This window comes from Amblyomma mixtum, chromosome 3, assembly GCF_055824585.1.
Source record: "Amblyomma mixtum isolate Tamu chromosome 3, ASM5582458v1, whole genome shotgun sequence".
NCBI classification, from domain to species: domain Eukaryota; kingdom Metazoa; phylum Arthropoda; class Arachnida; order Ixodida; family Ixodidae; genus Amblyomma; species Amblyomma mixtum.
Window position 1 is genome coordinate 191,862,340 of NC_143014.1, and position 17,941 is coordinate 191,880,280.

At 48.2% G+C, this 17,941-nt stretch overlaps 1 pseudogene; it reads left to right on the forward strand.

The window, feature by feature from the left end:
* The first annotated feature begins 819 nt into the window (after nucleotides 1–819).
* LOC149353071 (uncharacterized) overlaps nucleotides 820–17,941 on the forward strand; it is a 64,373-nt pseudogene continuing 47,251 nt past the window's right edge.

The window sequence follows — 17,941 nt, forward strand, 5'->3', positions numbered from 1 at the left end:
GTGTCTTGGTGCAGTTAGAATAGAAAGGCGCCACTGTCGCATCGAAGGTACCGGAAGCACGGCTGGGCCATGAAACTGGGACGCATATCATAGACAGCGGGGCAATAATGCAGGGTATCCTTGAATACGCAAAACACACCTTCACGAGCTGGCGGCTCCTCTAAGAGTCCAGACGGAAGGGAACCGTCGACAGCCGTCAGTAGCGCCACACATTTGCAAAAAGAAAATACCTAGGGAAACGTCATATGTACATCCAGGAAGCACTGCAAACTCCGCTGTAAATACCGTTCCGCCTAGGTACACCGCAGCACTGCATATCACCAGAGGCACAGCAACTCACCGTCCACGCCATGAGAGTTCACATTGCGGTCCCAGAGATATATAACTTAGTGGCCTAGCGGGTTCTTAAGCGATAAACTAATAATGTGATAGTTGCACCCGTATCCACTAAAGCCATTGTGGGCACGCCATCCACAAGCACATGAACCTTGTTCTTCGACATAATAATTGATGGAGGAATTTCAATAGGCAGCGCACAGTCTAAAGCGGCCTCAACTCCAGCGGCCGCGCTGACTAGTTTCCCGGCGAAGGTGATAGGGAACGTCGTCGTGTTGACGAAAAACAGCGCGCAGAAGAGGAAGGCGGTGGTGAGAAACTTCGGTCGGAAAGGAAGAGCGGTTGCGTTGGCCGTCTCCCCGGAGATAGTCGCTCGAGGTCGAGGGCCATTGCCAAGGAGAGTCGTAAGAACAACTACTTCGCGGAGCAGGGTTGACGGGCCGCTCATAACGAGTCGGTGGAGAGCGGCGGCAGTAGTGAGCGATGTTCCCTAGAAGAGACTCCGACGACGCTGGACGCACTGAGTACCCAAACGTGTCTTCGGGCCTTCGGGCTGGGCGCCGGAAAGAGTGGGCAGGTGGTCGTGAGCGGTACTCGGACGCAATTGGAAGTCAGCCGAGGTTGAGTCGTAGTGAGAGGAATGACCAGGACCACCAAACCTGGGCGTTAGGACACCGGGACAGGCGCCAATGTGGGTGGCATATTCACTGAACATAGACCGGGAATCGAGGGGAATAGGGAGGGGGCCCTTCGAGAAACGGGACGTCAGACGGCACGGATGGCGGACACCGTGCATGGGACTCGAACCGTAGGAGTTCCTCGCGAAAGAGCTGTCGGATTGTTGATGACAGGTCCATGAAGCTCTCTTCAATGCTGGCCGCAGCTGGAACGTTGGGCAGCCGCCAAAATTCGGGTAGTAATGCGAATAGTCTTCAATGCCTCGAATGTTTGGTTTATGGTTTATGTGGGTTTAACGCCCCAAAGTGACTCAGGCTATGAGGGATGCCGTAGTGAAGGACTCCGGAAATTTCGACCACCCGGGGTTCTTTAACGTGCACTGACATCGCACAGTACCCAAGCCCCTAGAATTTAGCCTCCATCGAAATTCTACCGCCGCGGCCGGAATCGAACCCGCGTCTTTCGGGTCAGCAGCCGAGCGAAAATAACCACAGCGGCGGCTTAATGTCTCGAATGCGGAGACGTGCCAAATTACATCTGACATCGCTCCCAATTAAGTCATTTTTCGCGATCAGAAGATTGCAAACGTCGTCTGTAATGCCCTTCATAAGATGTCCGACTTTATCGTCCTTGTTCATATGAGGATTCGTTGTTTCGCATAACTTGAGGACCTCCTCTATTTGCGCAGGTTTCTCCCGGTAACTGAGCCCTGTGTGCAAGCGTTTGTTCGGCCCGCTTTCGTCGCGCGAGGCAGTCGCCAAAACACTGTCGCAATTCGGTAACGAAGCGTTCCCACGTGATGAGGGAGTCCTCGTGGTTCTCAAACCAGACCAGAGCAGTATGTTTGGTTTGGTTTATGGGGGTCTAACGTCCTATAACTGAGGCTATGGGGACGCCGTAGTGGAGGGCTCCGGAAATTTCGACCACCTGGGGTTCTTTAATTAACGTGCACAGAGATCGCACAGCACATGGACCTCTAGAATTTCGCCTGCATCGAAATTCTACCGCTGCGGCCGGGACCGAACCTGCGTCGTTCGGGTCAGCAGCCGAGCGCCATAACCACTGAGCCACTGCGGCAGCAAAGCGGTATGCGTCAGAAATAAAAGCACGTTGGCAAACTAAGCGGCGGCGTCCCATCGGTTATAACGGCTCACCCATTGGTAATGGTGGACCACGCATCGACGTCCTCGCCAGCTGCTCCCGCGAAAGTCCGAGGCTCCCGACAGTGCGGCGAGGAACCGCTTACTGCGCCACAGGCTGGTCTGCAGCCAGGATAGCAGCGTCACGTCGTGCTGCGGATGGCTCATCGGCCGGTATCATGGTACCGGTCAGCGGTCCAAGGCCGGCAGGGCGACGACTCCGGCGAAGCTCCAGTTACAGCTGCACCGTTTTTAGTTGACATTGTTACCCAGTACCTCCATCACAATGTTACGGCTGCTACGTCACGACCGCGATGTTCTAGCCGTTTCAACAGGCCAGTGGCATACGGCCAGCGGTAAGCAAAATAGGGGTCGCTAGACCGGGTCGTTGCTGTTGTTGTTTTTGGCCTCTGATGAAGTGGTACATACCCTCACTGAGGGATTGGCCAGGGTGCCTTGCATACAAATAGTAGTGGCATATGTAGGCAAGCAAGCTAGACGTGGGTGAATTTTTTTGTCAAAGGAAATATTGAAAATTATAAATAACAAAGGAATCTTCCTCACGCAATAATGTAATTATGAATATAATGGCACACTGGTTTTATGACATATCCCCTGGCGCTTGTACAAAGGAGAGAAGAGTAGGAATAGAAAGAGGAAGCCCAAATCGAGCAGGGGGAATCTTCAGATAAGCTCTTCGCAGAGCGCAAACCGCCGGCAGGAGAGAAATTTATCAAGTGATTCAATTTCATCACATGATTCAAAGAGGTTCGACAGAGAGAACCATGATCGACAGAAATAGATTTAAGCGTGGTATTCTGCACGGCAAGAGCTCACTGACACCTCACATTGGCGTGACCCGCATAAGCGGACACTACAAGAGAATAACAAATGCTGAAAATCCGCTGTAGCAAGGAGATGCTCAAGACTCAAGGAGTGCAGTTGTAGAAAACGTTGAAAGCATGCTGCTGTAAAATGCAGAGCGTTTGGAATAAACGGCACCACAGGTCCGCAAAGGGCACACTTTGCTAAAAAATCAGCCATCACATTAACATCAATGCCACGATGTCCAGGCACCCAGTGAAAAATCAATTCTGTAGCATGTGGTGGAATGAAAAACCATAGGGAATCATTCAGAAGAACGTCCCTCGAGCCTTCGTGCGCAGTCAGGACAGAAACGCTGTCAGCAAGTATAATGACCTGATTAACAATGCAAGGAATCTTTTCTAAGGCCAACTGAATCACTAGAGATTCTGAAACGAATATATAGACGTATAATCAGGTACCTGAAATGAATAACTCCATTCCAAAGCCCTGGAATAAATGCCAATAGCTACCTTTTAATTTTGCTTGGAGGCAGCTGTGAAAACTGCAGTAATTGTCCAAACACTACTTCTTAAGCCCGTTTAACATAGAAGGGTTAGGGTTCGGGCTAGTGGGTAGTCAACATGAGGATCCATAGCGCACAAAATTGAAGGGACACAACACAAGCGTGTTGTGTTTTTCAACACGTCGGACTTTTTCGTGACACCCGATGAACCTTTTTGGTCTTGAGTATGGTCATATTTAGACGGCGAGGACGAAGCGCGACGCTTCTGAGTTGGACACATCATTTCTACGTCCGAGTGGCAAACGTTAGAGAGAGGGAGTGTGCCGTGTCATTCGTCAACACTGGCACTGATGTAAGAGGGGTAGGTGGTTGGATTTAGTGGACAGTGACGTAGGAGGAAGGACATGTTGACGGGGTTTGGCTACTCAAAGAAGATGAAGCAGCCTGTGCTTAGATGACCTGGGACAAGGCATCGCTGAACATGCTGATCATACGATCGAGGACATCAGCAAGAACCTTCTCTACAGCAGCAACAACGGATTTTTTCAAGCCGGCTTCAACATCAATCAACATCAATGCCTGCACACGAACGGTTTTTACTATCCAGCAGGGCATATGCATCTGCTCGCGAGCATCTGTCACGCTGGATGATATCCAGGACAGTCTGCTCATCCGCATGCTTCGGAAATATGGGATCGTCAGCTGGGGGAGAACAGCGGCAACCGCAATAGCTACCTGGTGGATGATCATCACCGCAAATGCGACAGCGTGCTGCCAACTTACGTGACTATATTGCTCCGCCAGCCGTTCCTACACTGCAATGGTCGTGGCTGCAGTGGGTATTCACAATGAACAATGGGCCACACCTTGAGTTCGCATGGACAAGAGGACCCTGCAAAAGTAATTAGTGATTCTGTGGGCACACGGGAACCACAGGCTACGTGCTACAGCGGTAAACGGACAGAATACCAACACTGGCATCTTGAAAACCGGCATCTCATGAAAAAATGGCATCTTATGAGCTGTAGCTGCAGGGTCAACACCACGGATGATACCTTTAGTGCAGACAAGCTGTTCACGAATAAACGGCTTGACGGGCAATGAGGCGAAAGGCGTGTACTGGAGCAAGTCCGCCACACAATCTAAATCAGAAGACTTACACACAATACCCCTCCTGCCAAACCGTCTTACTTCTGAAATTTCCGGATTTCGGCTGGTCACAACCTTCAGCTGCTCCTGAATGATCCAGAGTTTTTCAGTTTAATGGCACCACCTCTAATAGGGACCAGCGCTACAGGGGTCACCTTGACACCATTTTTACTGAATGACTGCAAATGGAGGTTTTGATCCGGCAAACCGGCGACCCACGATGCCGGACCTCCGTCTGGAGTGGTCAGAGCCATAGTCAAGAGCCTACCGAGGCATCAACCCTATTATCCACAGGACAAAAACCTGGCGAAATCCCCCACCCGTGAAACGGCCTCACCAGGAACCGAAGACAGGTGAGAGGACGTTGCAGCAAGGCTCTAGCAGAACCAGGATGCTGGAGGGGTCGTCGCTTGGTCCTAGCGCCGACGGCAGCAAGGTCGAACTTCTTCTTCTTCTTCACCATATGAAAATGGCACATACCCACGCGAGGGGATTGGCCAAGGTACGGTGGTGAATGCCAAGGAGGTATAAGTGCGGGAAAAAAAGCTAAGTAAAATAGTAGAATGTTTGAAATCAGAAAACATGTATGAATTTTTAGAAATCTTTAATAATAAGTAAATTAGATACATCAGGAAACAAAATAAAATACGGCTTTTGGACATTCAGTGTCGAACGGGTAAAAATACTTCTACTTCCTCTTCATTGCTTCCTCTACCTTGTCCTTCACAGGTCGTCTGCAAGTCCGTAATAATACCAAACTTATAAGAAAACTGGTGCAAAAGCAGAAAAATATCATCCTCCTTACAGCCAGCCGAGCGTGCATTGATGCGCAGGACTGATCCGCAAAAAAGCTGCTGTAAATCGATATCAGATGGCAATATCAGTTCGTGATATTGCCTTTTACTTTCCCTTTTCATGTTGGTAGGTAAGCTAATGCGCTATTTACTCGGTGCTCCTGGATCCATCTGTGACATTAGGCCTGCTCGAGATTTTATCAATGCCATTCTCCGCTAGTATCTGTACTAGTATCTGTACAGACTTCGGCCTGTCTTGCGAAGATCTTGCCGTTGCTCGCCCAAACTGACTTTCTCCCCTTCTCGTATTTTCTTCTTGACAGCCATGGCTAGGAGCGTCTTAGGTATTGGGCAAAGGTGTTCGTTTACGTAGATGAGCTGCGAAGTATCAGAACTGATGTCTTTGCTCGTGAGATAAGTATATTTTGCTTTGTTAAGCACGTTATCTCGCTTAGCTCGTGAGCGGAACTGGACGATGATATTTGTTTTAAAGCTTCGCATGGGAACACTGTCGATGTAGATCTTAGAAATAGTTTTTTTTTAAGGGTGTCCGATTTTGCCAGGACATAAACGACTGATTCATCTTCTAGACATGCCCTGCATTTCCAGTTGTTATTCCTAGAGTACTGCTCAGAAAGGGCAAGCCGGTTTTCCAAATCTTTCATTTTTGTTTCCATAGGCGCGAAAGTTGTGTGCAGTGCTTTGTTTTCAGCTGCTATTTGCTGGTTTATTTAAACCTCGTCATCCGGTTCCTTTTCCAGCTCCTCTACTGTTGCATACGTAAATTCAAGGCTCTGGGTTGTATTCTTTTGTTAATTCTAAGCTCCCGGATTTCATTCGCAGATGTCTCTCCATCGACTTGCGAAAAACCTTAAGTTCTTGCCTGATACCCTCTTTTAACTTGGTAATTCCAGCTTTCATGTCATCCGACATGTCAGAGCTCACATGTTGGCTCGCCTTCAAGATCGAAATAGAAAACAAAAATACGGCTGTGCAGAAAGCGAGAAGTGGGAAACCCTCACAGGCCACACCACTAAGTTTCACACTTGGCAGCAGCGACGTGAGGAACAGGAAAATGCAAGAGCGAAAAATATACAATTTGTGCACTAATTTGGTAAGTAGAAATAGAACAGGTTACACAGGTTCACACACTGGTCGTCGCTACTGCGTCCCTGTGGATGAGACGGATTGGCATACGTACACCCCCCGTCAGAAGTATACAGCCCAAGGGGTTTGCTTCTAGGCTCCTTAGCGGGCTCCCTAGCATGTCTAGCAGTCCAAAGCTTGGGAGGGTTGAGGATGCGATGCCATTCCTCTTTCGAGAGGTTACGGTCGCTGAAGATGCGTAACGAGGCATGCAGCAGGCCTCACGAGCAAACCCCTTGGGCTGTATACTTTTGACGGGGGGTGTACATACATGCCTGAAGCCTGCTTTGTGGCAGGTGGCCGACCCGCCCTCCGGGTTGTAGGCAACCTGCCAGGTATGTAGTACGTACACCTGAAAGGCCTTCATCTGGATGAAGATGGCAGGCCTTTGTGGTAAAAGCCTTTAGGTCAAATGCGTTCGGGTGAAAGGCCTTTAGGGTAAATACCTTATGGTAACGACCTTTAGGGTGAAGGCCTTCGTGTTAAATCCCTATCAGGTAATGGCCTTTAGGCTAAAGGCCTTGTGGTAAGGGTCTTTAGGGTGAAGGTCTTCGTGTTGAATTCCTTCCAGGTAATGGGGTATCGGAATCGCCTTTAGGCTAAAGGCCTTATAGTAAAGACCTTTAGGATGAGTGTATTTATGGTAAATAACTTCCGGGCAAAGGCCTTTAGATAGAAGGCCTTTAGACTGGAGGCATTTACGATAAAGGCCTTTAGGTCAAATGCCTCTACCAAGTAAGGACACTTGCGCACCGTAACTAGTGCTACTGCACGATATTCCACGCTTAGCCATGCTAAAACGTCTGCTATTTTTTCTCCTCCTTCACGCATGCCTCCTCATTCACCATTTGGATACATACCGGCCTCTAACTCACCACCTGCAAGCCCTGCTCTCACGTGATCGCGTGACTAAGGCTGCGACGCACGTCGCGATCGCTGAACTACGGCACAGGACGCACTTCCCGGTATAAAATCACGGGAGGTGCAGCGTTCCCTTGTCGCACTTGCACAAAACAACCTCCGCGGAAAGCCTGCACAACGGCGCAAAACGGCACCGCACAGCCATGCAGGCGATTCATGCATGCATATATGACTCAACAAATGCTACACAGGTGGTCTTGGATGGACACCTGCAGGGATCAGCCGTGATCTTTAAACACGCCGATGAATGTATAGTCGTCATTACCGAGGCAAAGAGTCGGTGATATTCCGAGTAACTAGCTATGTACAGGACGCACAGCTGTTGCAGGAAGCGGTTCATAAGCGATAAATCCATCTTGTTTTCTTTTTCTTTCTCTCAACTCGGCGGCACGCAGGAAACCGTCGCCGTCTGTTTTGACACGTCGAACGACGAGCCGATTCAAACGAGAGGACTTGCGTTTCACGTTTAGCTGTTTATGCTGGAGCATGACCGAATAGTTTATTTTCCGCTAGAAGGAAACCGACTGGTTTTCAGGAGTGTTGGAAGTGATCCATAGAAAGCTTCTTTCTTTTTTCTTGTATTTTGCATTTCGTAGGTGAAATGGGAATCGCCTGCTGCAAAGCCGCAGCGCATCATCGTCACAACACTTACACTACGGCGGGCTACGAAGCGCTAAGGAAGTGCTGCCGCGAGTGCAGTATTTAAGACGTTCCATTTACAAATTATCTCATGAAAAATATTGAGGTCTACCTTGCCGATTGCAGGAACGCGTAGCGCCATCTAGTTCGCCTCACAGCTGATGTTAGCCGCACTGCGGTATCGGCCAGGTTTCGGGGTATCGGCACTGGGGTATCGGCCAGGTATCGGCCCAGGGCGAAGATGACTAAGACAACTTGTACCACACAGCTAGAGAGGCTGATGCCAGTTCGGATTGAAGCTTGTTGGGAGAGCTGGTTGCTCATAATTGCTAAACAGCGCTAAACCAATACTGGACAAGAGCAGACAGCAACACTAGCGCTGACTCTGTGTGTATGCACCGAGGTTAATGACCGGCTTGTTGGGGTTATGAACCTCGAGGGGGAAAAAAAAAGCAATTTTACCAGATGTATCGGCGCATTCTAAGCTGGTAAAACGTAGCATTGTCAAGTACTGTTTGACAAATGCACAAAAAAATTCATGCGAGCATCTGATTCAAGAATGTCTAGCACTACAGATAGAACGACTGTCTGATGGTTCCCTGAGCCGCTAGTGGTTCCTGTGGCTGAAAGCATATTTCCGGAAATGAAGTAATTGCAGCAATCTAGGTAGAAAAAGGGGGCAAGTGAACAGTGCAGAAGTATATTTGCACTCCTTTATATTAACCAGATCACGCATAACCTAAGAAAAAAAAATTCAGGGGGCACTTTGACTGTCTAAAGTGCGTAGAGGCGAAAGCGTTTTCCGCACCACTTTGACTGCTTCTGTGGCACTGGTGGCATCACATGTAATTGAGTACCAATTACTAAGTGATGACAAATCACTAATTAATGATTAATTACTGATTAATGCCTGAATACTAATTAAATGCTAATTAATGGCGCTTAAGCTTCGCCTTTAGGAGTGGACCGCGACAGCGTGTTGTAGCGCTGCCAGGGAGTCCACGGAACGCCACCACCCGTTCGGCGCGATGCCTTGCCCTTTGAACGCAACGCTTTTTGAGGAAAGGAGATGGCGCTGTAATTCTCTGTCATCTCGGTGGACACCTGAACTGCACCGTAGAGTGAGGGAGGAAGTGGGAGTGAAAGAAGACAAAGAGGGCCCGTAATGAAGAAAATGAAAATTGTATTTGAGGAAAGGAAATTACGCAGTAACTGTCGCACATATCTCGTTGGACAGCCGTCAAAATTCAGAGGGCACTTTTTTTACCTAAAGTGTGGTCACTGATGTGTGGTTAAGATGTTAAGCTTCGCCTCTAAGAGTGGAGCGCGACAGAGTCTTGCAACGCTGCCAAAGAGTCCATAGAACGCCATCGCCTATTCGGTTCTACGCCTCGCTCGTCGGTAAATTGGTTTTTGAGGAAAGGAAATGTATTTGTCTTTCATATCTCGGTGGACACCTAAACGTCGCGGAAGGGAAGCGAGGAGGATGGGAGTGAGCGAAGACACCGTATTCACTAGACGCGCCTTTGTTCATTCCAAACCATCGAGCTGGCATGGCGGAGTGGATAGCATGTTCGTCTCGCACGCCGAAGACCGAGGTTCGATTCCCGAGCTCGACCAATTTCCTACTCGGTTTTATTTATTTATATGGCCTGACTAGAAAAGTTATTTAGGTTAATTCGGTAATTAAGCAATTAACTAAGCTCAGTCCCACTTGGAGCATCACTATACGATCCCTTCAATTGGTTGCATGGTTACTAGCCAAAGTACAATTGGCCCCGTTTGAAATTCGCGCAGTGTGACGTCACGACCGTTTCGACCAATTGAAAAGCGTGACATTTCTGTCGACAACTGCTGCTTACAACGATGAGACATTAAAGGCTTCCGCCTTAAAAAAGAGAAACGAATAGGCGTGTAAGTTGTGCGTCTGGCACCGCTAAAATTGGCAGTTCTCTGAAAAAAGATAAACCATGCAAAAACGAAGGCAAAAAAGCATGCAAAATAGGTCATAAGACACAATCTTTCCCTCATAACGATGATGTTGTTTACCGCGTACCGTTGTTTTCGAAACGAATATATTGGACGGACAAGCCGATATGTAAGCAGCAGGTTGAAGGAGCGTGATTATACTGTTAAAGAGGGCGATTACGGCCGTCTCAGCTTGCACTGCCGTCAATGCGTGACTCAGTATAGGCGACGCATGCCTGTGTTTGAGCGAAGTGGGGTTACCGGCCATCCCGGAGATCAGCTGGTAAAGACGCCGGGCGCTCCGCTGCGACCCCGCAAATCCTCAACAAAATCATGGAGGCGGCGAAGATTGCATGCATGTGCAGGGAACGGTAGTGTAAGCGTGGCACCGCTAGCAACATTGAAGAAGAAAAAAAGAGCGCGTGCTTTCAGATTGATCGCTACCAAGAAAGAATTGAGTTTTATTACTGTTTTAATCATCATGTGCGTTCTTCTTCCTTCCTTGTTGGCGGGCGTATCAGCTAGGAATAAACAGTTGGAAGTCAGTGCTCGTGTTGCTGTGTGCTCTTCTTGTTCCGTCTAGGTTTCGCGCTGTTTAGAAGCTACCTGTTAGAATAGGTAGCGCGATAGGCTGTGGCGTTGGCTCAGTGGTCTAACGCATCGGAAAATGCAGCTGCTCTGGTTGTGTCGGCGAATCCCGCTCGGAGCTATGAGTATAATAAAAGGCTTCTTCTGCTGTCTACCGCTCTGACGAAGAGGTTCTGATAGGTTAGGGCTTCATGTCTTTCAGGTTGGGACGATGTTCGCCTAAGTTTGCCGACAATAAGAGCATTAAGTGAGGGCATCTCTAGCGGCTATTTCCTGGAGGCTACACGTAGATGCCGTCTACAGAGTCGAGTGGCACCCCGCAACTCTTCTCAGTTTAAACATCCCCATGTAATTCATTTAAACGTCGTAAATGATCCGGCGTTTAGCTAACCCTCACATTTGGTTTCAGGGAGTCCGTCTCAGAGACTCCTTCATCTTTTATTTCTGATCTTAAAAATGTGCTGTTTTTATGAGTTTTGACGATTGCTTCTTGCAACTGCATGCTATTCCAGTTTCAGAGCTATACAGTGAATGTGGTTGAAAGATGCCACGATCATGTTAAACACTCGCATACGCCGTTTTTCTTCGTTTTTATTCTTCGCCTTTCGCAACTTATTGGTATTGTCATCTAAATGCAGAGATTCATGATGCAAAGATGCAGCTGTTGCACTCTCAGTGTACGCCTGAGATGAATTAAGAGGGAGCGAAAGAAGGAAGAGACGCAGAGAGGGCACAGTGGAGGGCTCCAGATAAATTTCGGCCACTGGCGGTTCTTGCCGTGCACTGACATCGCACGGGCGTCTAGGCATCTCACCTCTGTCGAAATGCGGCCGCCACGGCCGGGGTTAAATCTCGCAGTCCCGTGCTCATCAGCCGAACGCCACACCTCCGCTCATAGTCCACAGAGCTTCGTATCCATGGCCCGTGCAGCCTTGACACGTAAACATCCATTAATCACTCTCTCGTATTTCGAAGTATGGAGCCTGAGGGAATTGCATTGAAGTGTTTTGCGATTCCACTAAGCATTACGAAGGGGGGAAGACCGCAATGGACGGCGTTGCGCGCCAGCTTGAATGTGTTTACTGCGCAGACACGAACGCGCCAGCCTTCCTCACTCCGTCGAGCCTTTCGTATCTCTGGCTTTGCGGAAAAACAAGTCTCTCATAATTGCTCGGCCGAACCCGTCGCGGGCGCCTCTACGCGCGTCTGGCAAATCAGGAAGATCATGTTCGCTTTCTTGTCGTTTCCCTGCCGTGATCTCCCCCTTCGATGCTTGCGAGCGTCAGCCGAGGCGCCTATGCACGGACCGTATTGTTGCACGCTTCTTTCGAAACCGCCAATGTATCGTCGAATGATGCCGTAAGTTCGCAAGCAGGTTCGGACTGGTTTTTAGTACCGAGTCATAAAACCAAGGTTATTCACAGCGCTCGGACAGATAACCTAATCAACGCCCCACCCCCTTTTTTTGAAGTTGCCTTTCTGCCGGTTTGAACAAGAAATTAAGAGCCCCCTTTCTACTCGAAAGAGAAGCAGCACCGACAGTCGTCTGCTTGCTCTTCACACTTTCTCTACCCGGCACTGTACACTATAAACAGAAAGGAGTAAAAAGAAAGTAAGCTGTCCTCTAGCCCACTCCCTTTTTGCGTTAGAGGATAGCTTATACCCTTTTTACTCCCATATAGGTGAATTCGTGTTTAGAGTGCAACTTTCGGCGAGACCACTTCTCTTTAGATTCCAGAGTTCTCCTCAGCTCTTATGTCTTACCTCAGTGTTTTATTTTTTCTTTTGGCTTTTGATTTGCCCCATATGGCCGCGATTGATAAGAAAGAACAGCGTGTGTTTCTCTGCAAGCTTTCTCAAAAGCCACTCCTACCAGACGGGATAGGTCGAGCGCTACGTGCAGTACGCTTTTCGAGAATTTCAGTTCGCCTCGCGTTTACAGCCGCGGAGCCATGCGAACTCCTATATTTCCTCCCTGGCTCCCTGAATACCTTTAATGGAAGGGAGGACTACCTAAAGCTTTCCAAACGGTAGAGTGGCCCTCCGCATGGTCTGCCCAAGGATTAGATTCTCATTAGTCACATAATGAAGCGTCGGTAAGGAGCATCATTACGATAATGATGAACCAACTAGCCCAGACCAAGCTTTTGTTTCTTGAAGCACCGTAGCCAGGGCATAAACCCTGAGGTGATGCACATAAAGGTCGACAAAGCTGAGCACAAGTCATAAAACCACTGTAAGACCGATGGTTTTCACGGGCAAGGGAAGAAAGAGTAGTGCATGTCTATATGAGCCACGAAACTGTGCAGATATGCTGCGTGCGCATTTACATGCGCACGGACAACCACCGCGGACAACCACCGAGAATGGTACGGTCTAACTGAATGAAGCACCGGTGCTTATTCATGTTGTCTGCACACGATTCCAATGAGGCATTCGTATGCTCATTAAGCGATTGAGAGAGCGAGCCCTTATGCCCTTTTCGCCAGCTTAGCAGCAGCAACAAGAATTACCACATCCACTTCGATGTCCCGCGCGTTGCGAACCTTTTAGATATTTGATCAGCGTTTGCGATCGCACTGCATTTCAGGTACACCTCGCATGACTCCATATTGTCACGGGTGGTGACGACAGTTGGGCACGCTTGAAGATAGCGGAAGACTTTTGAACAAAACTTGACTGTTTCTGCGGGCGGTCTTGTACTCTTGACAGAAAGAAAGAAGCTTTGAAGCGGCGATAGTGACACGTGCACTCAATACCCGGCGGGAAAAGAATGACCGCCGCTCTCTATATAAAGATAACTTAGAACTTCGAAGATAACGTTTCCACATCCTCGAGAGCAGTCTTGAACATCGTATACAGAAGTGGTAGCGCCTGACTGCGATCCCCCGAGAACGATAGCTGTTCGCACCTAGCCAGCGTGTCCGGCAAGCAGAAAGCGACAGAGACGCGTATACCGGCAGGATAAACAAAAAAAATATGAAGATAAGCACACCGGAACATTGCGACAGTGTATTTTCTGCGAATTATCAGCTGCATCCCCAGGTTCTGCGGACCAATCGGTTGTCTTACGACCTGCGGTGTCCGAAAGTGGCTGAGAGTTTTGTGATCTGCGAAGTTCGACATATCAGCATTCCGAAAACGATATCGGAGTTTCTCCGGCGCTGTAGAGAGCATCGATAGCGTCGCCGAAAGCCGCTTTTCTGCAAAGAGGATGACTGTACGAAAACCGCGAATCGCGCGACAGGCAGTATCCAATCAGAGGCTCTGGTTGTGGACGGCATGTGATCATACGCTTGAACTGCGTGAAACGAACTAAAACAAAAAAAACTCTTTAGACGCCGACATTCAGAGCGCAAAACTCGCAAAAAAAGTCAAGACACCTGCAAACAGAGCATGAAAGCTCCTAGAATGAGAATTAAGCAGAACCCTCTACAACGGCAAATTGTTTTCATACCAAAGGATGGAATGATTATGCGGTTGCTACTGTTTGCCGTGCGAGAAGTTTCGACGATCCACCGTTACCATTTGTCATTCGTGTAATTCTTGAAGTTAAGCGTGCAACGTCTCTCCCCCCTCTACTCCACACCATTTCTACTGCGTTCCTTTGCCTTTTCGTTAAAACATTTGCCCATGCAGCCAACGTACCCGCCCTCACAAGTAGTGGTATACAGAACGAGCATTTCTGGGCACGCAATAGCTCATGTTCTCGTCCTTCCTTTTTCAAATATCACTACGCATATCACTGACAGCTTGCACGGGGCTGAAAAGAAAACGCTGACGCCTGATCCACTCGCGATTTCTTTTTTTTTGCCATTTTGCTTGCGCCTTCCTTTGCTTGCCAAGCGTATTTAGCTTCGATGTTGGTCTTTCACGCACGTACGCTGGAAATAGCTTGTGAAGGGTACTCCGCAGCGAATGAACGAAGGAGCTCGCTTTCGAATTTATGGCAACCACTGGCTGGAGTTTATTCTGTGCCTCAGGACTTGTGGGATCGCTTACGTTGGCCAGATGAACACATGTTTTAATAGAGGTAAATATTAACGCTATTTGAAAGTAAAAAAAGAAAAACAACGTGGGGGATTTCTGGCTGCGCACTCATATGTGGGCGTGCATCTGTAGATTTGAGAAAACGAAATTCCCAGCACGAACTCCTGACAGATGGAACTGTTGATCCCCTACGCTATTCACACGAGTAACAATGATAAATTCACAAGTATGCGATCCATTTGCTTTGTCGCCAAAAGAATTTGACCTTTAAAATGTTTTGTTTAGTTCTTACTGTGTTCCGCAGGCTTGCCGTCTTTCTCGGCGCTTCATTATTGTCTCGAGTTTTGCACTGCGCCTATCCGTGTCGTATGCGGCGTCCGTTTAGTGCAGCCTAAACTATGCCCACGTACGAACCAATCAATCCAGCAGACTCGCTGACGTGATACCACATACACGCCAAGGAGGTCCTGGCGGTATGATGGCGCAAACGTGTGCTCTCGTGCCGAGTGCACAAAATAAACGACAGGCCTCCTCTCTTCCTTAAGCGGCGCGCACATTTGTCTGCTTGCTGCAGTACTTCTATCGCAGTCATGTCGTAGTGATTTCCGCAGTCTATATTACCGCTATACGCTCATTTTCCCTGGTTTCCTTCCATGCCTCTCCTTTCTTCTGTCTTTCTCTCTCTCTCTCCGTCATTTTCTCTGGAAGAATTGTCTTTAATCTGTTTGCCAACGAATTAATATTCCGTAACTGTTGTTTCTGTTTGTTCCGTGACACATGCATACCGGTACGAATGGGACCACCCGAGCCCCCAGAGGTATTTTCGGCAGTATTATACTGAGGCTGATTCGTGTAAGCGACATCTGTTAAAAGAATTAAATGCTAAGTAAAAATGGACTTGTGCTGATTTTTGTACCAAGCGACCTCTGTTAAAACCTTTAATTATGTACTTGGGCACCATATTGGCACGGGATCAATTTAAACCAGGCGTACGACTGCTGGTTTTATTGGAGAATGACTCCTAAAAAGAGGAGGGTATGTGTTTAACGCGCTGCCCCTAGACTGCGCTGTGCGATTTCCTCCCTCTTCCAAACGCCGCAGCTAGCTGTACTGCAGCGGATCGCTTGCTCCCAGCTTTTGCTCGCGCCTTTCGCATCGGGCGAGGTGCCAACCACAACAAGTGGGAGCTCTTCTGAGCGCCTGCACGTGTTCGAGCCGTTCCTTCCAGACCATTACGGGGTGTCTCCGGCCAGGCACACGCCCATATCTGATGACCGGATGCTTAAAGGGCTGAGTGCCTATTTAATCGTGTCGCCCTTGCATGCCTAATTCTTCGGCACGCACATGGCGGAGTGAGACGGAGCTGAGAAGAGATAGACCAGCCAGTGGGCACGTTCCTATCATAACATCTCACCACTTCTTGGCGCAGGCGTGTCACTGACTTCCGCCTAAGGCGCGTCGTACTTAATGCGACGGCAGGATGTCACGTAGAACATCGCAAAACATCGAATTAGTAATTTCAATTACTAATTGCCCAACGGAAAGTTATCTTTTCGGCGGAGAGTTAGGCTATATAGCTTCTTAAACCTTCTGGTTGAAACTAATGCTTGGAGGCGCCATTGAGATTAGTGGCACCCTGGGCTGCACGTCGACACCCCGCACAGTGCTTATATGTGGCATGAAGTAACAGCATTAAAACCCAAGGAGTGGTCTGACAGCGCACGCATTCATCTTTGAAAATTAACTGAAAGTTATTCAAAATCGCAGGTGCCAACTAAACGCAGGCGGAAGTCGAGCGGGCAATTTAGTCAGAATAGAATTTGAGGTCTAATGTTTTACTGGGCGATCAGCGGAAGAAAATTAATGAAAAGTTGAAGCAAGCCCAGAATTCAAGTTGCGTTTTTTTTTTTCTTGTCACCCCGCAATTACTGTAAGGAGCCGGCCCATGGCCGAGCGCGAGCACCAGAAAATACTCAGAATGCCCCCGCAGAGTTCTTCAGTCATACCAGTTATGCAACTCTGAATCAAGCCCGGGCGTGGCCTGCGGTCGGCTTTTGGAAGTTCGGAGATGGTCGTGCAGCTTATATGAGCACGGTACCCGAGCCTTGGAGGTACCCTGCCGCTTTCTTTTTATCTCCATCGATTTCTTGTCTTCAGCTTCGTTGAGTTCATATGAATGCCGTAAGCAACCTAACAGTCAGCTAGCATCTCAGTTCTGAAGCAGCCAGAGTGCCAGGTTTCGATGCGTGGGTCCTACAAGGACTCAAGAAAGGAAAAACAGTAGCGCCGAAAAACACACACACAGCTGAAGAACGACGTAGGACTAGCGCTTGTCCTACGTCGTTCTTCAGGTGTGTGTGTGTTTTTCGGCGCTACTGTTTTTCCTTTCTCGAGTACACTGAACCATCTAGCCCAAATAGAAGTTCTTCTAAACTGTATTTCCTACAAAGAGTTTCGCAGTTTGTAATATAGGAGCACTCTGAATGTCCCCCAGCGGTTACGACACGAATGCCACATTGGCCGCGCTCCTGCGCTTTATCGTTGAGGGGTACCTTTTGTCACTGCCCTCAAAAGTAAGACAGAATAAAATATCTTCATTAAATTTTCTCAAAAAGCGCTATAAGTCCATTATAGTTCCATGTGTTCGACTAATGTTAATGGTCTGATAAAATTGTAGCTACAGTCAGCCACACAAAGTTGAAGGTAGGGAGCACTTGCTGCTGGTTTTGCCAGTAAGCTTCTTGGATTCAGGGCAGTTACACAGAATATGTGCTTCAGTAGCAATATTCACATATACTTCAGTAATTCCTTAACTGAGGGTTCGCAACTTCCTTTTTGGTATGACGTTGTCTCTTTGTGTTTCATACTTGATTAATTACCTTCCATCTGCCTTATCTTCTAACATTCACCTTTTTGCTGACGATTGCGTAATATTTCGGGAAATAAATAATGTTAACGATACTGACACTCTCCAGTCAGACCTCAATTTGGTGTCAGACTGGTGCACTACATGGAATATGGAATTAAACATTAATAAATGTAAAGCTTTGCGTGTTTCCCGTGCACCTAACGCTGTTCCTTCATATTATCTTAATGGCACTCCTCTTGATTGGGTAGACACATACAAGTACCTAGGTATTCATATCACTCAAAATTTAACATGGTCTATTCATATTGACTACGTTATTAATAACGCTAACCGCATGTTAGGGTACTTACGTCGCAATTTCTCAGCCGCTCCCTCATCTCTTAAACTTATCCTC